At 38.1% G+C, this 25,800-nt stretch overlaps 22 non-coding genes across 22 annotated transcripts; 9 read left to right on the top strand and 13 right to left on the bottom strand.

Moving 5' to 3' along the window:
- Positions 1-4,022: 4,022 nt before the first annotated feature.
- On the bottom strand, positions 4,023-4,105 carry TRNAL-CAG (transfer RNA leucine (anticodon CAG)). The gene has a single exon. It is a non-coding gene; the product is annotated as a tRNA-Leu (tRNA).
- A 1,466-nt stretch (positions 4,106-5,571) lies between these two features.
- On the bottom strand, positions 5,572-5,654 carry TRNAL-CAG (transfer RNA leucine (anticodon CAG)). Its single transcript has one exon. It is a non-coding gene; the product is annotated as a tRNA-Leu (tRNA).
- Positions 5,655-6,346: 692 nt separating this feature from the next.
- TRNAL-CAG (transfer RNA leucine (anticodon CAG)) lies at positions 6,347-6,429 on the bottom strand. Its single transcript has one exon. It is a non-coding gene; the product is annotated as a tRNA-Leu (tRNA).
- A 916-nt stretch (positions 6,430-7,345) lies between these two features.
- Positions 7,346-7,418, top strand: TRNAF-GAA (transfer RNA phenylalanine (anticodon GAA)). Its single transcript has one exon. It is a non-coding gene; the product is annotated as a tRNA-Phe (tRNA).
- Positions 7,419-8,671: 1,253 nt separating this feature from the next.
- Positions 8,672-8,754, bottom strand: TRNAL-CAG (transfer RNA leucine (anticodon CAG)). Its single transcript has one exon. It is a non-coding gene; the product is annotated as a tRNA-Leu (tRNA).
- Positions 8,755-10,222: 1,468 nt separating this feature from the next.
- On the bottom strand, positions 10,223-10,305 carry TRNAL-CAG (transfer RNA leucine (anticodon CAG)). The gene has a single exon. It is a non-coding gene; the product is annotated as a tRNA-Leu (tRNA).
- A 692-nt stretch (positions 10,306-10,997) lies between these two features.
- Positions 10,998-11,080, bottom strand: TRNAL-CAG (transfer RNA leucine (anticodon CAG)). Its single transcript has one exon. It is a non-coding gene; the product is annotated as a tRNA-Leu (tRNA).
- A 690-nt stretch (positions 11,081-11,770) lies between these two features.
- Positions 11,771-11,853, bottom strand: TRNAL-CAG (transfer RNA leucine (anticodon CAG)). The gene has a single exon. It is a non-coding gene; the product is annotated as a tRNA-Leu (tRNA).
- Positions 11,854-11,994: 141 nt separating this feature from the next.
- On the top strand, positions 11,995-12,067 carry TRNAF-GAA (transfer RNA phenylalanine (anticodon GAA)). The gene has a single exon. It is a non-coding gene; the product is annotated as a tRNA-Phe (tRNA).
- Positions 12,068-13,320: 1,253 nt separating this feature from the next.
- On the bottom strand, positions 13,321-13,403 carry TRNAL-CAG (transfer RNA leucine (anticodon CAG)). Its single transcript has one exon. It is a non-coding gene; the product is annotated as a tRNA-Leu (tRNA).
- A 914-nt stretch (positions 13,404-14,317) lies between these two features.
- TRNAF-GAA (transfer RNA phenylalanine (anticodon GAA)) lies at positions 14,318-14,390 on the top strand. The gene has a single exon. It is a non-coding gene; the product is annotated as a tRNA-Phe (tRNA).
- Positions 14,391-16,640: 2,250 nt separating this feature from the next.
- On the top strand, positions 16,641-16,713 carry TRNAF-GAA (transfer RNA phenylalanine (anticodon GAA)). The gene has a single exon. It is a non-coding gene; the product is annotated as a tRNA-Phe (tRNA).
- A 1,253-nt stretch (positions 16,714-17,966) lies between these two features.
- Positions 17,967-18,049, bottom strand: TRNAL-CAG (transfer RNA leucine (anticodon CAG)). The gene has a single exon. It is a non-coding gene; the product is annotated as a tRNA-Leu (tRNA).
- A 141-nt stretch (positions 18,050-18,190) lies between these two features.
- TRNAF-GAA (transfer RNA phenylalanine (anticodon GAA)) lies at positions 18,191-18,263 on the top strand. The gene has a single exon. It is a non-coding gene; the product is annotated as a tRNA-Phe (tRNA).
- Positions 18,264-18,965: 702 nt separating this feature from the next.
- Positions 18,966-19,038, top strand: TRNAF-GAA (transfer RNA phenylalanine (anticodon GAA)). The gene has a single exon. It is a non-coding gene; the product is annotated as a tRNA-Phe (tRNA).
- Positions 19,039-19,516: 478 nt separating this feature from the next.
- Positions 19,517-19,599, bottom strand: TRNAL-CAG (transfer RNA leucine (anticodon CAG)). The gene has a single exon. It is a non-coding gene; the product is annotated as a tRNA-Leu (tRNA).
- A 692-nt stretch (positions 19,600-20,291) lies between these two features.
- On the bottom strand, positions 20,292-20,374 carry TRNAL-CAG (transfer RNA leucine (anticodon CAG)). Its single transcript has one exon. It is a non-coding gene; the product is annotated as a tRNA-Leu (tRNA).
- Positions 20,375-21,839: 1,465 nt separating this feature from the next.
- Positions 21,840-21,922, bottom strand: TRNAL-CAG (transfer RNA leucine (anticodon CAG)). The gene has a single exon. It is a non-coding gene; the product is annotated as a tRNA-Leu (tRNA).
- Positions 21,923-22,063: 141 nt separating this feature from the next.
- TRNAF-GAA (transfer RNA phenylalanine (anticodon GAA)) lies at positions 22,064-22,136 on the top strand. The gene has a single exon. It is a non-coding gene; the product is annotated as a tRNA-Phe (tRNA).
- Positions 22,137-24,164: 2,028 nt separating this feature from the next.
- Positions 24,165-24,247, bottom strand: TRNAL-CAG (transfer RNA leucine (anticodon CAG)). Its single transcript has one exon. It is a non-coding gene; the product is annotated as a tRNA-Leu (tRNA).
- A 141-nt stretch (positions 24,248-24,388) lies between these two features.
- Positions 24,389-24,461, top strand: TRNAF-GAA (transfer RNA phenylalanine (anticodon GAA)). Its single transcript has one exon. It is a non-coding gene; the product is annotated as a tRNA-Phe (tRNA).
- A 702-nt stretch (positions 24,462-25,163) lies between these two features.
- On the top strand, positions 25,164-25,236 carry TRNAF-GAA (transfer RNA phenylalanine (anticodon GAA)). Its single transcript has one exon. It is a non-coding gene; the product is annotated as a tRNA-Phe (tRNA).
- Positions 25,237-25,800: the final 564 nt, after the last annotated feature.

Below are 25,800 nucleotides of genomic sequence, written 5' to 3'. Positions count from 1 at the left end.
ATGATTGTGACAGACAGGATTGAGGATCCAGAGGGTTCTCATTGGCTTTGTCCTTGGACTAATCTGGTTTGTGGAAATATCTGAATTGTGACAGAGGGACATAGTGAAAATGAAAAAAAAACAAAACATGATTGTAATGTAACAGAAACCTGTCAGAAGTGAGATTCGAACCCACGCCTCAAATAGAGACTGCGACCTGAACGCAGCGCCTTGGACCGCTCGGCCATCCTGACAAGCACAACTGTGGAAAATTCACACTTTCTAAAAACAAACACATTTTTTGTTTGGCCCCAAAAAAAGGCAAATTTTGAACTGAAAATTTATTAACGCCTTTCAGTTTGCCTTGCAATGCTGTAGCTTTAACTTTGTAGGTTGCTGAAATAGCTCAGTTGGGAGAGCATTAGACTGAAGATCTAAAGGTCCCTTGTCCGATCACGGGTTTCAGCACGCTGTTTTTAAGTATGAGTGATTTGAGATAAAGTTCTTTCTCCATATTCATTTAGCAAGATTTTCATTCTTTGTGAAGTGCAGATATACCTGAAAAAAACAGTTTTAAGTATCTCTTTTCAGAACAGTCACTAATGCGAGAAGAAAATGAAAGTAGTTATACTGAAAAATTAAATTGAAGTCGAAGTAGTATGGAGGAAATCAGAAAAAAAATCTGAGAAATATCAACATAAAGTGCTAAGGATCTTTAAGATTTTGTGTATCTTGAGGTTTATTTTATGAGATTTTCCACCTCCCTCTTCTTACTGATAGTGCAGCAGAGAACAACATGATTGTGACAGACAGGATTGAGGATCCAGAGGGTTCTCATTGGCTTTGTCCTTGGACTAATCTGGTTTGTGGAAATGTCTGAATTGTGACAGAGGGACATAGTGAAAATGAAAAAAAAAACATGATTGTAATGTAACAGAAACCTGTCAGAAGTGGGATTCGAACCCACGCCTCAAGTGGAGACTGCGACCTGAACGCAGCGCCTTGGACCGCTCGGCCATCCTGACAAGCACAACTGTGGAAAATTCACACTTTCTAAAAACAAACACATTTTTTGTTTGGCCCCCAAAAAATGCAAATTTTGAACTGAAAATGTATTAACGCCTTTGAGTTTGCCTTGCAATGCTGTAGCTTTTACTTTGTAGGTTGCTGAAATAGCTCAGTTGGGAGAGCATTAGACTGAAGATCTAAAGGTCCCTGGTCCGATCCCGGGTTTCAGCACGCTGTTTTTAAGTATGAGTGATTTGAGATAAAGTTCTTTCTCCATATGCATTTAGCAAGATTTTCATTCTTTCTGAAGTGCAGATATACCTGAAAAAAACAGTTTTAAGTATCTCTTTTCAGAACAGTCACTAATGCGAGAAGAAAATGAAAGTAGTTATACTGAAAAATTAAGTTGAAGTCGAAGTAGTATGGAGGAAATCGGAGAAAAAATCTGAGAAATATCAACATAAAGTGCTAAGGATCTTTAAGATTTTGTGTATCTTGAGGTTTATTTTATGAGATTTTTCACCTCCCTCTTCTTACTGATAGTGCAGCAGAGAACAACATGATTGTGACAGACAGGATTGAGGATCCAGAGGGTTCTCATTGGCTTTGTCCTTGGACTAATCTGGTTTGTGGAAATGTCTGAATTGTGACAGAGGGACATAGTGAAAATGAAAAAAAAACAAAACATGATTGTAATGTAACAGAAACCTGTCAGAAGTGGGATTCAAACCCACGCCTCAAGTAGAGACTGCGACCTGAACGCAGCGCCTTGGACCGCTCGGCCATCCTGACAAGCACAACTGTGGAAAATTCACACTTTCTAAAAACAAACACATTTTTTGTTTGGCCCCAAAAAAAGGCAAATTTTGAACTGAAAATTTATTAACGCCTTTGAGTTTGCCTTGCAATGCTGTAGCTTTAAATTTGTAGGTTGCTGAAATAGCTCAGTTGGGAGAGCGTTAGACTGAAGATCTAAAGGTCCCTGGTCCGATCCCGAGTTTCAGCACGCTGTTTTTAAGTATGAGTGATTTGAGTTAAAGTTCTTTCTCCATATGCATTTAGCAAGATTTTCATTCTTTGTGAAGTGCAGATATACCTGAAAAAAACAGTTTTAAGTATCTCTTTTCAGAACAGTCACTAATGCGAGAAGAAAATGAAAGTAGTTATACTGAAAAATTAAGTTGAAGTCGAAGTAGTATGGAGGAAATCGGAGAAAAAAATCTGAGAAATATCAACATAAAGTGCTAAGGATCTTTAAGATTTTGTGTATCTTGAGGTTTATTTTATGAGATTTTTCACCTCCCTCTTCTTACTGATAGTGCAGCAGAGAACAACATGATTGTGACAGACAGGATTGAGGATCCAGAGGGTTCTCATTGGCTTTGTCCTTGGACTAATCTGGTTTGTGGAAATGTCTGAATTGTGACAGAGGGACATAGTGAAAATGAAAAAAAAACAAAACATGATTGTAATGTAACAGAAACCTGTCAGAAGTGGGATTCAAACCCACGCCTCAAGTAGAGACTGCAACCTGAACGCAGCGCCTTGGACCGCTCGGCCATCCTGACAAGCACAACTGTGGAAAATTCACACTTTCTAAAAACAAACACATTTTTTGTTTGGCCCCAAAAAAAGGCAAATTTTGAACTGAAAATTTATTAACGCCTTTGAGTTTGCCTTGCAATGCTGTAGCTTTAACTTTGTAGGTTGCTGAAATAGCTCAGTTGGGAGAGCATTAGACTGAAGATCTAGAGGTCCCTGGTCCGATCCCGGGTTTCAGCACGCTGTTTTTAAATATGAGTGATTTGAGATAAAGTTCTTTCTCCATATGCATTTAGCAAGATTTTCATTCTTTGTGAAGTGCAGATATACCTGAAAAAAACAATTTTAAGTATCTCTTTTCAGAACAGTCACTAATGCGAGAAGAAAATGAAAGTAGTTATACTGAAAAATTAAGTTGAAGTCGAAGTAGTATGGAGGAAATCGGAGAAAAAATCTGAGAAATATCAACATAAAGTGCTAAGGATCTTTAAGATTCTGTGTATCTTGAGGTTTATTTTATGAGATTTTCCACCTCCCTCTTCTTACTGATAGTGCAGCAGAGAACAACATGATTGTGACAGACAGGATTGAGGATCCAGAGGGTTCTCATTGGCTTTGTCCTTGGACTAATCTGGTTTGTGGAAATGTCTGAATTGTGACAGAGGGACATAGTGAAAATGAAAAAAAAACAAAACATGATTGTAATGTAACAGAAACCTGTCAGAAGTGGGATTCGAACCCACGCCTCAAGTAGAGACTGCGACCTGAACGCCGCACCTTGGACCGCTCGGCCATCCTGACAAGCACAACTGTGGAAAATTCACACTTTCTAAAAACAAACACATTTTTTGTTTGGCCCCAAAAAAATGAAAATTTGAACTGAAAATGTATTAACGCCTTTGAGTTTGCCTTGCAATGCTGTAGCTTTAACTTTGAAGGTTGCTGAAATAGCTCAGTTGGGAGAGCGTTAGACTGAAGATCTAAAGGTCCCTTGTCCGATCCCGGGTTTCAGCACGCTGTTTTTAAGTATGAGTGATTTGAGATAAAGTTCTTTCTCCATATGCATTTAGCAAGATTTTCATTCTTTGTGAAGTGCAGATATACCTGAAAAAAACAGTTTTAAGTATCTCTTTTCAGAACAGTCACTAATGCGAGAGGAAAATGAAAGTAGTTAAACTGAAAAATTAAGTTGAAGTCGAAGTAGTATGGAGGAAATCGGAGAAAAAATCTGAGAAATATCAACATAAAGTGCTAAGGATCTTTAAGATTTTGTGTATCTTGAGGTTTATTTTATGAGATTTTCCACCTCCCTCTTCTTACTGATAATGCAGCAGAGAACAACATGATTGTGACAGACAGGATTGCGGATCCAGAGGGTTCTCATTGGCTTTGTCCTTGGACTAATCTGGTTTGTGGAAATATCTGAATTGTGACAGAGGGACATAGTGAAAATGAAAAAAAAAACAAAACATGATTGTAATGTAACAGAAACCTGTCAGAAGTGGGATTCGAACCCACGCCTCAAATAGAGACTGCGACCTGAACGCAGCGCCTTGGACCGCTCGGCCATCCTGACAAGCACAACTGTGGAAAATTCACACTTTCTAAAAACAAACACATTTTTTGTTTGGCCCCAAAAAAAGGCAAATTTTGAACTGAAAATTTATTAACGCCTTTGAGTTTGCCTTGCAATGCTGTAGCTTTAACTTTGTAGGTTGCTGAAATAGCTCAGTTGGGAGAGCGTTAGACTGAAGATCTAAAGGTCCCTGGTCCGATCACGGGTTTCAGCACGCTGTTTTTAAGTATGAGTGATTTGAGATAAAGTTCTTTCTCCATATGCATTTAGCAAGATTTTCATTCTTTGTGAAGTGCAGATATACCTGAAAAAAACAGTTTTAAGTATCTCTTTTCAGAACAGTCACTAATGCGAGAAGAAAATGAAAGTAGTTATACTGAAAAATTAAATTGAAGTCGAAGTAGTATGGAGGAAATCAGAAAAAAAATCTGAGAAATATCAACATAAAGTGCTAAGGATCTTTAAGATTTTGTGTATCTTGAGGTTTATTTTATGAGATTTTCCACCTCCCTCTTCTTACTGATAGTGCAGCAGAGAACAACATGATTGTGACAGACAGGATTGAGGATCCAGAGGGTTCTCATTGGCTTTGTCCTTGGACTAATCTGGTTTGTGGAAATGTCTGAATTGTGACAGAGGGACATAGTGAAAATGAAAAAAAAACAAAACATGATTGTAATGTAACAGAAACCTGTCAGAAGTGGGATTCGAACCCACGCCTCAAGTAGAGACTGCGACCTGAACGCCGCACCTTGGACCGCTCGGCCATCCTGACAAGCACAACTGTGGAAAATTCACACTTTCTAAAAACAAACACATTTTTTGTTTGGCCCCAAAAAAATGAAAATTTGAACTGAAAATGTATTAACGCCTTTGAGTTTGCCTTGCAATGCTGTAGCTTTAACTTTGAAGGTTGCTGAAATAGCTCAGTTGGGAGAGCGTTAGACTGAAGATCTAAAGGTCCCTTGTCCGATCCCGGGTTTCAGCACGCTGTTTTTAAGTATGAGTGATTTGAGATAAAGTTCTTTCTCCATATGCATTTAGCAAGATTTTCATTCTTTGTGAAGTGCAGATATACCTGAAAAAAACAGTTTTAAGTATCTCTTTTCAGAACAGTCACTAATGCGAGAGGAAAATGAAAGTAGTTAAACTGAAAAATTAAGTTGAAGTCGAAGTAGTATGGAGGAAATCGGAGAAAAAATCTGAGAAATATCAACATAAAGTGCTAAGGATCTTTAAGATTTTGTGTATCTTGAGGTTTATTTTATGAGATTTTCCACCTCCCTCTTCTTACTGATAGTGCAGCAGAGAACAACATGATTGTGACAGACAGGATTGAGGATCCAGAGGGTTCTCATTGGCTTTGTCCTTGGACTAATCTGGTTTGTGGAAATATCTGAATTGTGACAGAGGGACATAGTGAAAATGAAAAAAAAGCAAAACATGATTGTAATGTAACAGAAACCTGTCAGAAGTGGGATTCGAACCCACGCCTCAAATAGAGACTGCGACCTGAACGCAGCGCCTTGGACCGCTCGGCCATCCTGACAAGCACAACTGTGGAAAATTCACACTTTCTAAAAACAAACACATTTTTTGTTTGGCCCCAAAAAAAGGCAAATTTTGAACTGAAAATTTATTAACGCCTTTGAGTTTGCCTTGCAATGCTGTAGCTTTAACTTTGTAGGTTGCTGAAATAGCTCAGTTGGGAGAGCGTTAGACTGAAGATCTAAAGGTCCCTGGTCTGATCACGGGTTTCAGCACGCTGTTTTTAAGTATGAGTGATTTGAGATAAAGTTCTTTCTCCATATGCATTTAGCAAGATTTTCATTCTTTGTGAAGTGCAGATATACCTGAAAAAAACAGTTTTAAGTATCTCTTTTCAGAACAGTCACTAATGCGAGAAGAAAATGAAAGTAGTTATACTGAAAAATTAAATTGAAGTCGAAGTAGTATGGAGGAAATCAGAAAAAAAATCTGAGAAATATCAACATAAAGTGCTAAGGATCTTTAAGATTTTGTGTATCTTGAGGTTTATTTTATGAGATTTTCCACCTCCCTCTTCTTACTGATAGTGCAGCAGAGAACAACATGATTGTGACAGACAGGATTGAGGATCCAGAGGGTTCTCATTGGCTTTGTCCTTGGACTAATCTGGTTTGTGGAAATGTCTGAATTGTGACAGAGGGACATAGTGAAAATGAAAAAAAAACAAAACATGATTGTAATGTAACAGAAACCTGTCAGAAGTGGGATTCGAACCCACGCCTCAAGTAGAGACTGCGACCTGAACGCAGCGCCTTGGACCGCTCGGCCATCCTGACAAGCACAACTGTGTAAAATTCACACTTTCTAAAAATAAACACATTTTTTGTTTGGCCCCAAAAAAATGCAAATTTTGAACTGAAAATGTATTAACGCCTTTGAGTTTGCCTTGCAATGCTGTAGCTTTAACTTTGTAGGTTGCTGAAATAGCTCAGTTGGGGGAGCGTTAGACTGAAGATCTAAAGGTCCCTGGTCCGATCACGGGTTTCAGCACGCTGTTTTTAAGTATGAGTGATTTGAGATAAAGTTCTTTCTCCATATGCATTTAGCAAGATTTTCATTCTTTGTGAAGTGCAGATATACCTGAAAAAAACAGTTTTAAGTATCTCTTTTCAGAACAGTCACTAATGCGAGAAGAAAATGAAAGTAGTTATACTGAAAAATTAAATTGAAGTCGAAGTAGTATGGAGGAAATCAGAAAAAAAATCTGAGAAATATCAACATAAAGTGCTAAGGATCTTTAAGATTTTGTGTATCTTGAGGTTTATTTTATGAGATTTTCCACCTCCCTCTTCTTACTGATAGTGCAGCAGAGAACAACATGATTGTGACAGACAGGATTGAGGATCCAGAGGGTTCTCATTGGCTTTGTCCTTGGACTAATCTGGTTTGTGGAAATGTCTGAATTGTGACAGAGGGACATAGTGAAAATGAAAAAAAAACAAAACATGATTGTAATGTAACAGAAACCTGTCAGAAGTGGGATTCAAACCCACGCCTCAAGTAGAGACTGCGACCTGAACGCAGCGCCTTGGACCGCTCGGCCATCCTGACAAGCACAACTGTGTAAAATTCACACTTTCTAAAAACAAACACATTTTTTGTTTGGCCCCAAAAAAATGCAAATTTTGAACTGAAAATGTATTAACGCCTTTGAGTTTGCCTTGCAATGCTGTAGCTTTAACTTTGTAGGTTGCTGAAATAGCTCAGTTGGGAGAGCGTTAGACTGAAGATCTAAAGGTCCCTGGTCCGATCCCGGGTTTCAGCACGCTGTTTTTAAGTATGAGTGATTTGAGATAAAGTTCTTTCTCCATATGCATTTAGCAAGATTTTCATTCTTTGTGAAGTGCAGATATACCTGAAAAAAACAGTTTTAAGTATCTCTTTTCAGAACAGTCACTAATGCGAGAAGAAAATGAAAGTAGTTATACTGAAAAATTAAGTTGAAGTCGAAGTAGTATGGAGGAAATCGGAGAAAAAATCTGAGAAATATCAACAAAAAGTGCTAAGGATCTTTAAGATTTTGTGTATCTTGAGGTTTATTTTATGAGATTTTCCACCTCCCTCTTCTTACTGATAGTGCAGCAGAGAACAACATGATTGTGACAGACAGGATTGAGGATCCAGAGGGTTCTCATTGGCTTTGTCATTGGAGTAATCTGGTTTGTGGAAATGTCTGAATTGTGACAGAGGGACATAGTGAAAATGAAAAAAAAACAAAACATGATTGTAATGTAACAGAAACCTGTCAGAAGTGGGATTCAAACTCACGCCTCAAGTAGAGACTGCGACCTAAACGCAGCGCCTTTGACCGCTCGGCCATCCTGACAAGCACAACTGTGGAAAATTCACACTTTCTAAAAACAAACACATTTTTTGTTTGGCCCCAAAAAAAGGCAAATTTTGAACTGAAAATTTATTAACGCCTTTGAGTTTGCCTTGCAATGCTGTAGCTTTAACTTTGTAGGTTGCTGAAATAGCTCAGTTGGGAGAGCGTTAGACTGAAGATCTAAAGGTCCGTGGTCCGATCCCGGGTTTCAGCACGCTGTTTTTAAGTATGAGTGATTTGAGTTAAAGTTCTTTCTCCATATGCATTTAGCAAGATTTTCATTCTTTGTGAAGTGCAGATATACCTGAAAAAAACAGTTTTAAGTATCTCTTTTCAGAACAGTCACTAATGCGAGAAGAAAATGAAAGTAGTTATACTGAAAAATTAAGTTGAAGTCGAAGTAGTATGGAGGAAATCGGAGAAAAAATCTGAGAAATATCAACATAAAGTGCTAAGGATCTTTAAGATTTTGTGTATCTTGAGGTTTATTTTATGAGATTTTCCACCTCCCTCTTCTTACTGATAGTGCAGCAGAGAACAACATGATTGTGACAGACAGGATTGAGGATCCAGAGGGTTCTCATTGGCTTTGTACTTGGACTAATCTGGTTTGTGGAAATGTCTGAATTGTGACAGAGGGACATAGTGAAAATGAAAAAAAAACAAAACATGATTGTAATGTAACAGAAACCTGTCAGAAGTGGGATTCGAACCCACGCCTCAAATAGAGACTGCGACCTGAACGCAGCGCCTTGGACCGCTCGGCCATCCTGACAAGCACAACTGTGGAAAATTCACACTTTCTAAAAACAAACACATTTTTTGTTTTGCCCCAAAAAAAGGCAAATTTTGAACTGAAAATTTATTAACGCCTTTGAGTTTGCCTTGCAATGCTGTAGCTTTAACTTTGTAGGTTGCTGAAATAGCTCAGTTGGGAGAGCGTTAGACTGAAGATCTAAAGGTCCGTGGTCCGATCCCGGGTTTCAGCACGCTGTTTTTAAGTATGAGTGATTTGAGTTAAAGTTCTTTCTCCATATGCATTTAGCAAGATTTTCATTCTTTGTGAAGTGCAGATATACCTGAAAAAAAACAGTTTTAAGTATCTCTTTTCAGAACAGTCACTAATGCGAGAAGAAAATGAAAGTAGTTATACTGAAAAATTAAGTTGAAGTCGAAGTAGTATGGAGGAAATCGGAGAAAAAATCTGAGAAATATCAACATAAAGTGCTAAGGATCTTTAAGATTTTGTGTATCTTGAGGTTTATTTTATGAGATTTTCCACCTCCCTCTTCTTACTGATAGTGCAGCAGAGAACAACATGATTGTGACAGACAGGATTGAGGATCCAGAGGGTTCTCATTGGCTTTGTCATTGGAGTAATCTGGTTTGTGGAAATGTCTGAATTGTGACAGAGGGACATAGTGAAAATGAAAAAAAAACAAAACATGATTGTAATGTAACAGAAACCTGTCAGAAGTGGGATTCAAACCCACGCCTCAAGTAGAGACTGCGACCTGAACGCAGCGCCTTTGACCGCTCGGCCATCCTGACAAGCACAACTGTGGAAAATTCACACTTTCTAAAAACAAACACATTTTTTGTTTGGCCCAAAAAAAAGGCAAATTTTGAACTGAAAATTTATTAACGCCTTTGAGTTTGCCTTGCAATGCTGTAGCTTTAACTTTGTAGGTTGCTGAAATAGCTCAGTTGGGAGAGCGTTAGACTGAAGATCTAAAGGTCCGTGGTCCGATCCCGGGTTTCAGCACGCTGTTTTTAAGTATGAGTGATTTGAGTTAAAGTTCTTTCTCCATATGCATTTAGCAAGATTTTCATTCTTTGTGAAGTGCAGATATACCTGAAAAAAACAGTTTTAAGTATCTCTTTTCAGAACAGTCACTAATGCGAGAAGAAAATGAAAGTAGTTATACTGAAAAATTAAGTTGAAGTCGAAGTAGTATGGAGGAAATCGGAGAAAAAATCTGAGAAATATCAACATAAAGTGCTAAGGATCTTTAAGATTTTGTGTATCTTGAGGTTTATTTTATGAGATTTTCCACCTCCCTCTTCTTACTGATAGTGCAGCAGAGAACAACATGATTGTGACAGACAGGATTGAGGATCCAGAGGGTTCTCATTGGCTTTGTACTTGGACTAATCTGGTTTGTGGAAATGTCTGAATTGTGACAGAGGGACATAGTGAAAATGAAAAAATAACAAAACATGATTGTAATGTAACAGAAACCTGTCAGAAGTGGGATTCGAACCCACGCCTCAAATAGAGACTGCGACCTGAACGCAGCGCCTTGGACCGCTCGGCCATCCTGACAAGCACAACTGTGGAAAATTCACACTTTCTAAAAACAAACACATTTTTTGTTTGGCCCCAAAAAAAGGCAAATTTTGAACTGAAAATTTATTAACGCCTTTGAGTTTGCCTTGCAATGCTGTAGCTTTAACTTTGTAGGTTGCTGAAATAGCTCAGTTGGGAGAGCGTTAGACTGAAGATCTAAAGGTCCCTGGTCCGATCACTGGTTTCAGCACGCTGTTTTTAGGTATGAGTGATTTGAGATAAAGTTCTTTCTCCATATGCATTTAGCAAGATTTTCATTCTTTGTGAAGTGCAGATATACCTGAAAAAAACAGTTTTAAGTATCTCTTTTCAGAACAGTCACTAATGCGAGAAGAAAATGAAAGTAGTTATACTGAAAAATTAAATTGAAGTCGAAGTAGTATGGAGGAAATCGGAGAAAAAATCTGAGAAATATCAACATAAAGTGCTAAGGATCTTTAAGATTTTGTGTATCTAGAGGTTTATTTTATGAGATTTTCCACCTCCCTCTTCTTACTGATAGTGCAGCAGAGAACAACATGATTGTGACAGACAGGATTGAGGATCCAGAGGGTTCTCATTGGCTTTGTACTTGGACTAATCTGGTTTGTGGAAATGTCTGAATTGTGACAGAGGGACATAGTGAAAATGAAAAAAAAACAAAACATGATTGTAATGTAACAGAAACCTGTCAGAAGTGGGATTCGAACCCACGCCTCAAATAGAGACTGCGACCTGAACGCAGCGCCTTGGACCGCTCGGCCATCCTGACAAGCACAACTGTGGAAAATTCACACTTTCTAAAAACAAACACATTTTTTGTTTGGCCCCAAAAAAAGGCAAATTTTGAACTGAAAATTTATTAACGCCTTTGAGTTTGCCTTGCAATGCTGTAGCTTTAACTTTGTAGGTTGCTGAAATAGCTCAGTTGGGAGAGCGTTAGACTGAAGATCTAAAGGTCCCTGGTCCGATCACGGGTTTCAGCACGCTGTTTTTAAGTATGAGTGATTTGAGATAAAGTTCTTTCTCCATATGCATTTAGCAAGATTTTCATTCTTTGTGAAGTGCAGATATACCTGAAAAAAACAGTTTTAAGTATCTCTTTTCAGAACAGTCACTAATGCGAGAAGAAAATGAAAGTAGTTATACTGAAAAATTAAATTGAAGTCGAAGTAGTATGGAGGAAATCAGAAAAAAAATCTGAGAAATATCAACATAAAGTGCTAAGGATCTTTAAGATTTTGTGTATCTTGAGGTTTATTTTATGAGATTTTCCACCTCCCTCTTCTTACTGATAGTGCAGCAGAGAACAACATGATTGTGACAGACAGGATTGAGGATCCAGAGGGTTCTCATTGGCTTTGTCCTTGGACTAATCTGGTTTGTGGAAATGTCTGAATTGTGACAGAGGGACATAGTGAAAATGAAAAAAAAAAAACATGATTGTAATGTAACAGAAACCTGTCAGAAGTGGGATTCGAACCCACGCCTCAAGTAGAGACTGCGACCTGAACGCAGCGCCTTGGACCGCTCGGCCATCCTGACAAGCACAACTGTGTAAAATTCACACTTTCTAAAAACAAACACATTTTTTGTTTGGCCCCAAAAAAATGCAAATTTTGAACTGAAAATGTATTAACGCCTTTGAGTTTGCCTTGCAATGCTGTAGCTTTAACTTTGTAGGTTGCTGAAATAGCTCAGTTGGGAGAGCGTTAGACTGAAGATCTAAAGGTCCCTGGTCCGATCCCGGGTTTCAGCACGCTGTTTTTAAGTATGAGTGATTTGAGATAAAGTTCTTTCTCCATATGCATTTAGCAAGATTTTCATTCTTTGTGAAGTGCAGATATACCTGAAAAAAACAGTTTTAAGTATCTCTTTTCAGAACAGTCACTAATGCGAGAAGAAAATGAAAGTAGTTATACTGAAAAATTAAGTTGAAGTCGAAGTAGTATGGAGGAAATCGGAGAAAAAATCTGAGAAATATTAACATAAAGTGCTAAGGATCTTTAAGATTTTGTGTATCTTGAGGTTTATTTTATGAGATTTTCCACCTCCCTCTTCTTACTGATAGTGCAGCAGAGAACAACATGATTGTGACAGACAGGATTGAGGATCCAGAGGGTTCTCATTGGCTTTGTCCTTGGAGTAATCTGGTTTGTGGAAATGTCTGAATTGTGACAGAGGGACATAGTGAAAATGAAAAAAAAACAAAACATGATTGTAATGTAACAGAAACCTGTCAGAAGTGGGATTCAAACCCACGCCTCAAGTAGAGACTGCGACCTGAACGCAGCGCCTTGGACCGCTCGGCCATCCTGACAAGCACAACTGTGGAAAATTCACACTTTCTAAAAACAAACACATTTTTTGTTTGGCCCCAAAAAAAGGCAAATTTTGAACTGAAAATTTATTAACGCCTTTGAGTTTGCCTTGCAATGCTGTAGCTTTAACTTTGAAGGTTGCTGAAATAGCTCAGTTGGGAGAGCATTAGACTGAAGATCTAAAGGTCCCTTGTCCGATCCCGGGTTTCAGCACGCTGTTTTTAAGTATGAGTGATTTGAGTTAAAGTTCTTTCTCCATATGCATTTAGCAAGATTTTCATTCTTTGTGAAGTGCAGATATACCTGAAAAAAACAGTTTTAAGTATCTCTTTTCAGAACAGTCACTAATGCGAGAAGAAAATGAAAGTAGTTATACTGAAAAATTAAGTTGAAGTCGAAGTAGTATGGAGGAAATCGGAGAAAAAATCTGAGAAATATCAACATAAAGTGCTAAGGATCTTTAAGATTTTGTGTATCTTGAGGTTTATTTTATGAGATTTTCCACCTCCCTCTTCTTACTGATAGTGCAGCAGAGAACAACATGATTGTGACAGACAGGATTGAGGATCCAGAGGGTTCTCATTGGCTTTGTACTTGGACTAATCTGGTTTGTGGAAATGTCTGAATTGTGACAGAGGGACATAGTGAAAATGAAAAAATAACAAAACATGATTGTAATGTAACAGAAACCTGTCAGAAGTGGGATTCGAACCCACGCCTCAAATAGAGACTGCGACCTGAACGCAGCGCCTTGGACCGCTCGGCCATCCTGACAAGCACAACTGTGGAAAATTCACACTTTCTAAAAACAAACACATTTTTTGTTTGGCCCCAAAAAAAGGCAAATTTTGAACTGAAAATTTATTAACGCCTTTGAGTTTGCCTTGCAATGCTGTAGCTTTAACTTTGTAGGTTGCTGAAATAGCTCAGTTGGGAGAGCGTTAGACTGAAGATCTAAAGGTCCCTGGTCCGATCACTGGTTTCAGCACGCTGTTTTTAGGTATGAGTGATTTGAGATAAAGTTCTTTCTCCATATGCATTTAGCAAGATTTTCATTCTTTGTGAAGTGCAGATATACCTGAAAAAAACAGTTTTAAGTATCTCTTTTCAGAACAGTCACTAATGCGAGAAGAAAATGAAAGTAGTTATACTGAAAAATTAAATTGAAGTCGAAGTAGTATGGAGGAAATCAGAAAAAAAATCTGAGAAATATCAACATAAAGTGCTAAGGATCTTTAAGATTTTGTGTATCTTGAGGTTTATTTTATGAGATTTTCCACCTCCCTCTTCTTACTGATAGTGCAGCAGAGAACAACATGATTGTGACAGACAGGATTGAGGATCCAGAGGGTTCTCATTGGCTTTGTCCTTGGACTAATCTGGTTTGTGGAAATGTCTGAATTGTGACAGAGGGACATAGTGAAAATGAAAAAAAAAAAACATGATTGTAATGTAACAGAAACCTGTCAGAAGTGGGATTCGAACCCACACCTCAAGTAGAGACTGCGACCTGAACGCAGCGCCTTGGACCGCTCGGCCATCCTGACAAGCACAACTGTGTAAAATTCACACTTTCTAAAAACAAACACATTTTTTGTTTGGCCCCAAAAAAATGCAAATTTTGAACTGAAAATGTATTAACGCCTTTGAGTTTGCCTTGCAATGCTGTAGCTTTAACTTTGTAGGTTGCTGAAATAGCTCAGTTGGGAGAGCGTTAGACTGAAGATCTAAAGGTCCCTGGTCCGATCCCGGGTTTCAGCACGCTGTTTTTAAGTATGAGTGATTTGAGATAAAGTTCTTTCTCCATATGCATTTAGCAAGATTTTCATTCTTTGTGAAGTGCAGATATACCTGAAAAAAACAGTTTTAAGTATCTCTTTTCAGAACAGTCACTAATGCGAGAAGAAAATGAAAGTAGTTAAACTGAAAAATTAAGTTGAAGTCGAAGTAGTATGGAGGAAATCGGAGAAAAAATCTGAGAAATATCAACATAAAGTGCTAAGGATCTTTAAGATTTTGTGTATCTTGAGGTTTATTTTATGAGATTTTCCACCTCCCTCTTCTTACTGATAGTGCAGCAGAGAACAACATGATTGTGACAGACAGGATTGAGGATCCAGAGGGTTCTCATTGGCTTTGTCCTTGGACTAATCTGGTTTGTGGAAATATCTGAATTGTGACAGAGGGACATAGTGAAAATGAAAAAAAAACAAAACATGATTGTAATGTAACAGAAACCTGTCAGAAGAGGGATTCGAACCCACGCCTCAAATAGAGACTGCGACCTTAATGCAGTGCCTTGGACCGCTCGGCCATCCTGACAAGCACAACTGTGGAAAATTCACACTTTCTAAAAACAAACACATTTTTTGTTTGGCCCCAAAAAAAGGCAAATTTTGAACTGAAAATTTATTAACGCCTTTGAGTTTGCCTTGCAATGCTGTAGCTTTAACTTTGTAGGTTGCTGAAATAGCTCAGTTGGGAGAGCGTTAGACTGAAGATCTAAAGGTCCCTTGTCCGATCCCGGGTTTCAGCACGCTGTTTTTAAGTATGAGTGATTTGAGATAAAGTTCTTTCTCCATATGCATTTAGCAAGATTTTCATTCTTTGTGAAGTGCAGATATACCTGAAAAAAACAGTTTTAAGTATCTCTTTTCAGAACAGTCACTAATGCGAGAGGAAAATGAAAGTAGTTAAACTGAAAAATTAAGTTGAAGTCGAAGTAGTATGGAGGAAATCGGAGAAAAAATCTGAGAAATATCAACATAAAGTGCTAAGGATCTTTAAGATTTTGTGTATCTTGAGGTTTATTTTATGAGATTTTCCACCTCCCTCTTCTTACTGATAGTGCAGCAGAGAACAACATGATTGTGACAGACAGGATTGAGGATCCAGAGGGTTCTCATTGGCTTTGTCCTTGGACTAATCTGGTTTGTGGAAATATCTGAATTGTGACAGAGGGACATAGTGAAAATGAAAAAAAAACAAAACATGATTGTAATGTAATAGAAACCTGTCAGAAGAGGGATTCGAACCCACGCCTCAAATAGAGACTGCGACCTGAACGCAGTGCCTTGGACCGCTCGGCCATCCTGACAAGCACAACTGTGGAAAATTCACACTTTCTAAAAACAAACACATTTTTTGTTTGGCCCCAAAAAAAGGCAAATTTTGAACTGAAAATTTATTAACGCCTTTGAGTTTGCCTTGCAATGCTGTAGCTTTAACTTTGTAGGTTGCTGAAATAGCTCAGTTGGGAGAGCGTTAGACTGAAGATCTAAAGGTCCATGGTCCGATCACGGGTTTCAGCACGCTGTTTTTAAGTATGAGTGATTTGAGATAAAGTTCTTTCTCCATATGCATTTAGCAAGATTTTCATTCTTTGTGAAGTGCAGATATACCTGAAAAAAACAGTTTTAAGTATCTCTTTTCAGAACAGTCACTAATGCGAGAAGAAAATGAAAGTAGTTATACTGAAAAATTAAATTGAAGTCGAAGTAGTATGGAGGAAATCAGAAAAAAAATCTGAGAAATATCAACATAAAGTGCTAAGGATCTTTAAGATTTTGTGTATCTTGAGGTTTATTTTATGAGATTTTCCACCTCCCTCTTCTTACTGATAGTGCAGCAGAGAACAACATGATTGTGACAGACAGGATTGAGGATCCAGAGGGTTCTCATTGGCTTTGTCCTTGGACTAATCTGGTTTGTGGAAATGTCTGAATTGTGACAGAGGGACATAGTGAAAATGAAAAAAAAAAAACATGATTGTAATGTAACAGAAACCTGTCAGAAGTGGGATTCGAACCCACACCTCAAGTAGAGACTGCGACCTGAACGCAGCGCCTTGGACCGCTCGGCCATCCTGACAAGCACAACTGTGTAAAATTCACACTTTCTAAAAACAAACACATTTTTTGTTTGGCCCCAAAAAAATGCAAATTTTGAACTGAAAATGTATTAACGCCTTTGAGTTTGCCTTGCAATGCTGTAGCTTTAACTTTGTAGGTTGCTGAAATAGCTCAGTTGGGAGAGCGTTAGACTGAAGATCTAAAGGTCCCTGGTCCGATCCCGGGTTTCAGCACGCTGTTTTTAAGTATGAGTGATTTGAGATAAAGTTCTTTCTCCATATGCATTTAGCAAGATTTTCATTCTTTGTGAAGTGCAGATATACCTGAAAAAAACAGTTTTAAGTATCTCTTTTCAGAACAGTCACTAATGCGAGAAGAAAATGAAAGTAGTTAAACTGAAAAATTAAGTTGAAGTCGAAGTAGTATGGAGGAAATCGGAGAAAAAATCTGAGAAATATCAACATAAAGTGCTAAGGATCTTTAAGATTTTGTGTATCTTGAGGTTTATTTTATGAGATTTTCCACCTCCCTCTTCTTACTGATAGTGCAGCAGAGAACAACATGATTGTGACAGACAGGATTGAGGATCCAGAGGGTTCTCATTGGCTTTGTCCTTGGACTAATCTGGTTTGTGGAAATATCTGAATTGTGACAGAGGGACATAGTGAAAATGAAAAAAAAACAAAACATGATTGTAATGTAACAGAAACCTGTCAGAAGAGGGATTCGAACCCACGCCTCAAATAGAGACTGCGACCTTAATGCAGTGCCTTGGACCGCTCGGCCATCCTGACAAGCACAACTGTGGAAAATTCACACTTTCTAAAAACAAACACATTTTTTGTTTGGCCCCAAAAAAAGGCAAATTTTGAACTGAAAATTTATTAACGCCTTTGAGTTTGCCTTGCAATGCTGTAGCTTTAACTTTGTAGGTTGCTGAAATAGCTCAGTTGGGAGAGCGTTAGACTGAAGATCTAAAGGTCCCTGGTCCGATCACGGGTTTCAGCACGCTGTTTTTAAGTATGAGTGATTTGAGATAAAGTTCTTTCTCCATATGCATTTAGCAAGATTTTCATTCTTTGTGAAGTGCAGATATACCTGAAAAAAACAGTTTTAAGTATCTCTTTTCAGAACAGTCACTAATGCGAGAAGAAAATGAAAGTAGTTATACTGAAAAATTAAATTGAAGTCGAAGTAGTATGGAGGAAATCAGAAAAAAAATCTGAGAAATATCAACATAAAGTGCTAAGGATCTTTAAGATTTTGTGTATCTTGAGGTTTATTTTATGAGATTTTCCACCTCCCTCTTCTTACTGATAGTGCAGCAGAGAACAACATGATTGTGACAGACAGGATTGAGGATCCAGAGGGTTCTCATTGGCTTTGTCCTTGGACTAATCTGGTTTGTGGAAATGTCTGAATTGTGACAGAGGGACATAGTGAAAATGAAAAAAAAACAAAACATGATTGTAATGTAACAGAAACCTGTCAGAAGTGGGATTCGAACCCACGCCTCAAGTAGAGACTGCGACCTGAACGCAGCGCCTTGGACCGCTCGGCCATCCTGACAAGCACAACTGTGTAAAATTCACACTTTCTAAAAACAAACACATTTTTTGTTTGGCCCCAAAAAAATGCAAATTTTGAACTGAAAATGTATTAACGCCTTTGAGTTTGCCTTGCAATGCTGTAGCTTTAACTTTGTAGGTTGCTGAAATAGCTCAGTTGGGAGAGCGTTAGACTGAAGATCTAAAGGTCCCTGGTCCGATCCCGGGTTTCAGCACGCTGTTTTTAAGTATGAGTGATTTGAGATAAAGTTCTTTCTCCATATGCATTTAGCAAGATTTTCATTCTTTGTGAAGTGCAGATATACCTGAAAAAAACAGTTTTAAGTATCTCTTTTCAGAACAGTCACTAATGCGAGAAGAAAATGAAAGTAGTTATACTGAAAAATTAAGTTGAAGTCGAAGTAGTATGGAGGAAATCGGAGAAAAAATCTGAGAAATATCAACAAAAAGTGCTAAGGATCTTTAAGATTTTGTGTATCTTGAGGTTTATTTTATGAGATTTTCCACCTCCCTCTTCTTACTGATAGTGCAGCAGAGAACAACATGATTGTGACAGACAGGATTGAGGATCCAGAGGGTTCTCATTGGCTTTGTCATTGGAGTAATCTGGTTTGTGGAAATGTCTGAATTGTGACAGAGGGACATAGTGAAAATGAAAAAAAAACAAAACATGATTGTAATGTAACAGAAACCTGTCAGAAGTGGGATTCAAACCCACGCCTCAAGTAGAGACTGCGACCTGAACGCAGCGCCTTTGACCGCTCGGCCATCCTGACAAGCACAACTGTGGAAAATTCACACTTTCTAAAAACAAACACATTTTTTGTTTGGCCCCAAAAAAAGGCAAATTTTGAACTGAAAATTTATTAACGCCTTTGAGTTTGCCTTGCAATGCTGTAGCTTTAACTTTGTAGGTTGCTGAAATAGCTCAGTTGGGAGAGCGTTAGACTGAAGATCTAAAGGTCCCTGGTCCGATCCCGGGTTTCAGCACGCTGTTTTTAAGTATGAGTGATTTGAGTTAAAGTTCTTTCGCCATATGCATTTAGCAAGATTTTCATTCTTTGTGAAGTGCAGATATACCTGAAAAAAACAGTTTTAAGTATCTCTTTTCAGAACAGTCACTAATGCGAGAAGAAAATGAAAGTAGTTATACTGAAAAATTAAGTTGAAGTCGAAGTAGTATGGAGGAAATCGGAGAAAAAATCTGAGAAATATCAACATAAAGTGCTAAGGATCTTTAAGATTTTGTGTATCTTGAGGTTTATTTTATGAGATTTTCCACCTCCCTCTTCTTACTGATAGTGCAGCAGAGAACAACATGATTGTGACAGACAGGATTGAGGATCCAGAGGGTTCTCATTGGCTTTGTACTTGGACTAATCTGGTTTGTGGAAATGTCTGAATTGTGACAGAGGGACATAGTGAAAATGAAAAAAAAACAAAACATGATTGTAATGTAACAGAAACCTGTCAGAAGTGGGATTCGAACCCACGCCTCAAATAGAGACTGCGACCTGAACGCAGCGCCTTGGACCGCTCGGCCATCCTGACAAGCACAACTGTGGAAAATTCACACTTTCTAAAAACAAACACATTTTTTGTTTGGCCCCAAAAAAAGGCAAATTTTGAACTGAAAATTTATTAACGCCTTTGAGTTTGCCTTGCAATGCTGTAGCTTTAACTTTGTAGGTTGCTGAAATAGCTCAGTTGGGAGAGCGTTAGACTGAAGATCTAAAGGTCCCTGGTCCGATCACGGGTTTCAGCACGCTGTTTTTAGGTATGAGTGATTTGAGATAAAGTTCTTTCTCCATATGCATTTAGCAAGATTTTCATTCTTTGTGAAGTGCAGATATACCTGAAAAAAACAGTTTTAAGTATCTCTTTTCAGAACAGTCACTAATGCGAGAAGAAAATGAAAGTAGTTATACTGAAAAATTAAGTTGAAGTCGAAGTAGTATGGAGGAAATCGGAGAAAAAATCTGAGAAATATCAACATAAAGTGCTAAGGATCTTTAAGATTTTGTGTATCTTGAGGTTTATTTTATGAGATTTTCCACCTCCCTCTTCTTACTGATAGTGCAGCAGAGAACAACATGATTGTGACAGACAGGATTGAGGATCCAGAGGGTTCTCATTGGCTTTGTACTTGGACTAATCTGGTTTGTGGAAATGTCTGAATTGTGACAGAGGGACATAGTGAAAATGAAAAAAAAACAAAACATGATTGTAATGTAACAGAAACCTGTCAGAAGTGGGATTCGAACCCACGCCTCAAATAGAGACTGCGACCTGAACGCAGCGCCTTGGACCGCTCGGCCATCCTGACAAGCACAACTGTGGAAAATTCACACTTTCTAAAAACAAACACATTTTTTGTTTGGCCCCAAAAAAAGGCAAATTTTGAACTGAAAATTTATTAACGCCTTTGAGTTTGCCTTGCAATGCTGTAGCTTTAACTTTGTAGGTTGCTGAAATAGCTCAGTTGGGAGAGCGTTAGACTGAAGATCTAAAGGTCCCTGGTCCGATCACGGGTTTCAGCACGCTGTTTTTAGGTATGAGTGATTTGAGATAAAGTTCTTTCTCCATATGCATTTAGCAAGATTTTCATTCTTTGTGAAGTGCAGATATACCTGAAAAAAACAGTTTTAAGTATCTCTTTTCAGAACAGTCACTAATGCGAGAAGAAAATGAAAGTAGTTATACTGAAAAATTAAATTGAAGTCGAAGTAGTATGGAGGAAATCGGAGAAAAAATCTGAGAAATATCAACATAAAGTGCTAAGGATCTTTAAGATTTTGTGTATCTTGAGGTTTATTTTATGAGATTTTCCACCTCCCTCTTCTTACTGATAGTGCAGCAGAGAACAACATGATTGTGACAGACAGGATTGAGGATCCAGAGGGTTCTCATTGGCTTTGTACTTGGACTAATCTGGTTTGTGGAAATGTCTGAATTGTGACAGAGGGACATAGTGAAAATGAAAAAAAAACAAAACATGATTGTAATGTAACAGAAACCTGTCAGAAGTGGGATTCGAACCCACGCCTCAAATAGAGACTGCGACCTGAACGCAGCGCTTTGGACCGCTCGGCCATCCTGACAAGCACAACTGTGGAAAATTCACACTTTCTAAAAACAAACACATTTTTTGTTTGGCCCCAAAAAAAGGCAAATTTTGAACTGAAAATTTATTAACGCCTTTGAGTTTGCCTTGCAATGCTGTAGCTTTAACTTTGTAGGTTGCTGAAATAGCTCAGTTGGGAGAGCGTTAGACTGAAGATCTAAAGGTCCCTGGTCCGATCACGGGTTTCAGCACGCTGTTTTTAAGTATGAGTGATTTGAGATAAAGTTCTTTCTCCATATGCATTTAGCAAGATTTTCATTCTTTGTGAAGTGCAGATATACCTGAAAAAAACAGTTTTAAGTATCTCTTTTCAGAACAGTCACTAATGCGAGAAGAAAATGAAAGTAGTTATACTGAAAAATTAAATTGAAGTCGAAGTAGTATGGAGGAAATCAGAAAAAAAATCTGAGAAATATCAACATAAAGTGCTAAGGATCTTTAAGATTTTGTGTATCTTGAGGTTTATTTTATGAGATTTTCCACCTCCCTCTTCTTACTGATAGTGCAGCAGAGAACAACATGATTGTGACAGACAGGATTGAGGATCCAGAGGGTTCTCATTGGCATTGTCCTTGGACTAATCTGGTTTGTGGAAATGTCTGAATTGTGACAGAGGGACATAGTGAAAATGAAAAAAAAAAAACATGATTGTAATGTAACAGAAACCTGTCAGAAGTGGGATTCGAACCCACGCCTCAAGTAGAGACTGCGACCTGAACGCAGCGCCTTGGACCGCTCGGCCATCCTGACAAGCACAACTGTGTAAAATTCACACTTTCTAAAAACAAACACATTTTTTGTTTGGCCCCAAAAAAATGCAAATTTTGAACTGAAAATGTATTAACGCCTTTGAGTTTGCCTTGCAATGCTGTAGCTTTAACTTTGTAGGTTGCTGAAATAGCTCAGTTGGGAGAGCGTTAGACTGAAGATCTAAAGGTCCCTGGTCCGATCCCGGGTTTCAGCACGCTGTTTTTAAGTATGAGTGATTTGAGATAAAGTTCTTTCTCCATATGCATTTAGCAAGATTTTCATTCTTTGTGAAGTGCAGATATACCTGAAAAAAACAGTTTTAAGTATCTCTTTTCAGAACAGTCACTAATGCGAGAAGAAAATGAAAGTAGTTATACTGAAAAATTAAGTTGAAGTCGAAGTAGTATGGAGGAAATCGGAGAAAAAATCTGAGAAATATCAACATAAAGTGCTAAGGATCTTTAAGATTTTGTGTATCTTGAGGTTTATTTTATGAGATTTTCCACCTCCCTCTTCTTACTGATAGTGCAGCAGAGAACAACATGATTGTGACAGACAGGATTGAGGATCCAGAGGGTTCTCATTGGCTTTGTCCTTGGAGTAATCTGGTTTGTGGAAATGTCTGAATTGTGACAGAGGGACATAGTGAAAATGAAAAAAAAACAAAACATGATTGTAATGTAACAGAAACCTGTCAGAAGTGGGATTCAAACCCACGCCTCAAGTAGAGACTGCGACCTGAACGCAGCGCCTTGGACCGCTCGGCCATCCTGACAAGCACAACTGTGGAAAATTCACACTTTCTAAAAACAAACACATTTTTTGTTTGGCCCCAAAAAAAGGCAAATTTTGAACTGAAAATTTATTAACGCCTTTGAGTTTGCCTTGCAATGCTGTAGCTTTAACTTTGAAGGTTGCTGAAATAGCTCAGTTGGGAGAGTGTTAGACTGAAGATCTAAAGGTCCCTTGTCCGATCCCGGGTTTCAGCACGCTGTTTTTAAGTATGAGTGATTTGAGATAAAGTTCTTTCTCCATATGCATTTAGCAAGATTTTCATTCTTTGTGAAGTGCAGATATACCTGAAAAAAACAGTTTTAAGTATCTCTTTTCAGAACAGTCACTAATGCGAGAGGAAAATGAAAGTAGTTAAACTGAAAAATTAAGTTGAAGTCGAAGTAGTATGGAGGAAATCGGAGAAAAAATCTGAGAAATATCAACATAAAGTGCTAAGGATCTTTAAGATTTTGTGTATCTTGAGGTTTATTTTATGAGATTTTCCACCTCCCTCTTCTTACTGATAGTGCAGCAGAGAACAACATGATTGTGACAGACAGGATTGAGGATCCAGAGGGTTCTCATTGGCTTTGTCCTTGGACTAATCTGGTTTGTGGAAATATCTGAATTGTGACAGAGGGACATAGTGAAAATGAAAAAAAAACAAAACATGATTGTAATGTAACAGAAACCTGTCAGAAGAGGGATTCGAACCCACGCCTCAAGTAGAGACTGCGACCTTAATGCAGTGCCTTGGACCGCTCGGCCATCCTGACAAGCACAACTGTGGAAAATTCACACTTTCTAAAAACAAACACATTTTTTGTTTGGCCCCAAAAAAAGGCAAATTTTGAACTGAAAATTTATTAACGCCTTTGAGTTTGCCTTGCAATGCTGTAGCTTTAACTTTGTAGGTTGCTGAAATAGCTCAGTTGGGAGAGCGTTAGACTGAAGATCTAAAGGTCCCTGGTCCGATCACGGGTTTCAGCACGCTGTTTTTAAGTATGAGTGATTTGAGATAAAGTTCTTTCTCCATATGCATTTAGCAAGATTTTCATTCTTTGTGAAGTGCAGATATACCTGAAAAAAACAGTTTTAAGTATCTCTTTTCAGAACAGTCACTAATGCGAGAAGAAAATGAAAGTAGTTATACTGAAAAATTAAATTGAAGTCGAAGTAGTATGGAGGAAATCAGAAAAAAAATCTGAGAAATATCAACATAAAGTGCTAAGGATCTTTAAGATTTTGTGTATCTTGAGGTTTATTTTATGAGATTTTCCACCTCCCTCTTCTTACTGATAGTGCAGCAGAGAACAACATGAATGTGACAGACAGGATTGAGGATCCAGAGGGTTCTCATTGGCTTTGTCCTTGGACTAATCTGGTTTGTGGAAATGTCTGAATTGTGACAGAGGGACATAGTGAAAATGAAAAAAAAACAAAACATGATTGTAATGTAACAGAAACCTGTCAGAAGTGGGATTCGAACCCACGCCTCAAGTAGAGACTGCGACCTGAACGCAGCGCCTTGGACCGCTCGGCCATCCTGACAAGCACAACTGTGTAAAATTCACACTTTCTAAAAACAAACACATTTTTTGTTTGGCCCCAAAAAAATGCAAATTTTGAACTGAAAATGTATTAACGCCTTTGAGTTTGCCTTGCAATGCTGTAGCTTTAACTTTGTAGGTTGCTGAAATAGCTCAGTTGGGAGAGCGTTAGACTGAAGATCTAAAGGTCCCTGGTCCGATCCCGGGTTTCAGCACGCTGTTTTTAAGTATGAGTGATTTGAGATAAAGTTCTTTCTCCATATGCATTTAGCAAGATTTTCATTCTTTGTGAAGTGCAGATATACCTGAAAAAAACAGTTTTAAGTATCTCTTTTCAGAACAGTCACTAATGCGAGAAGAAAATGAAAGTAGTTATACTGAAAAATTAAGTTGAAGTCGAAGTAGTATGGAGGAAATCGGAGAAAAAATCTGAGAAATATCAACAAAAAGTGCTAAGGATCTTTAAGATTTTGTGTATCTTGAGGTTTATTTTATGAGATTTTCCACCTCCCTCTTCTTACTGATAGTGCAGCAGAGAACAACATGATTGTGACAGACAGGATTGAGGATCCAGAGGGTTCTCATTGGCTTTGTCATTGGAGTAATCTGGTTTGTGGAAATGTCTGAATTGTGACAGAGGGACATAGTGAAAATGAAAAAAAAACAAAACATGATTGTAATGTAACAGAAACCTGTCAGAAGTGGGATTCAAACCCACGCCTCAAGTAGAGACTGCGACCTGAACGCAGCGCCTTTGACCGCTCGGCCATCCTGACAAGCACAACTGTGGAAAATTCACACTTTCTAAAAACAAACACATTTTTTGTTTGGCCCCAAAAAAAGGCAAATTTTGAACTGAAAATTTATTAACGCCTTTGAGTTTGCCTTGCAATGCTGTAGCTTTAACTTTGTAGGTTGCTGAAATAGCTCAGTTGGGAGAGCGTTAGACTGAAGATCTAAAGGTCCCTGGTCCGATCCCGGGTTTCAGCACGCTGTTTTTAAGTATGAGTGATTTGAGTTAAAGTTCTTTCGCCATATGCATTTAGCAAGATTTTCATTCTTTGTGAAGTGCAGATATACCTGAAAAAAACAGTTTTAAGTATCTCTTTTCAGAACAGTCACTAATGCGAGAAGAAAATGAAAGTAGTTATACTGAAAAATTAAATTGAAGTCGAAGTAGTATGGAGGAAATCGGAGAAAAAATCTGAGAAATATCAACATAAAGTGCTAAGGATCTTTAAGATTTTGTGTATCTTGAGGTTTATTTTATGAGATTTTCCACCTCCCTCTTCTTACTGATAGTGCAGCAGAGAACAACATGATTGTGACAGACAGGATTGAGGATCCAGAGGGTTCTCATTGGCTTTGTACTTGGACTAATCTGGTTTGTGGAAATGTCTGAATTGTGACAGAGGGACATAGTGAAAATGAAAAAAAAACAAAACATGATTGTAATGTAACAGAAACCTGTCAGAAGTGGGATTCGAACCCACGCCTCAAATAGAGACTGCGACCTGAACGCAGCGCTTTGGACCGCTCGGCCATCCTGACAAG

The sequence above is a fragment of the Anomaloglossus baeobatrachus genome, chromosome 1, assembly GCF_048569485.1.
Source record: "Anomaloglossus baeobatrachus isolate aAnoBae1 chromosome 1, aAnoBae1.hap1, whole genome shotgun sequence".
NCBI lineage: Eukaryota > Metazoa > Chordata > Amphibia > Anura > Aromobatidae > Anomaloglossus > Anomaloglossus baeobatrachus.
The sequence above is the reverse complement of the archived record's forward strand: the minus strand, read 5'-3'. Positions and strand labels throughout refer to the sequence as shown.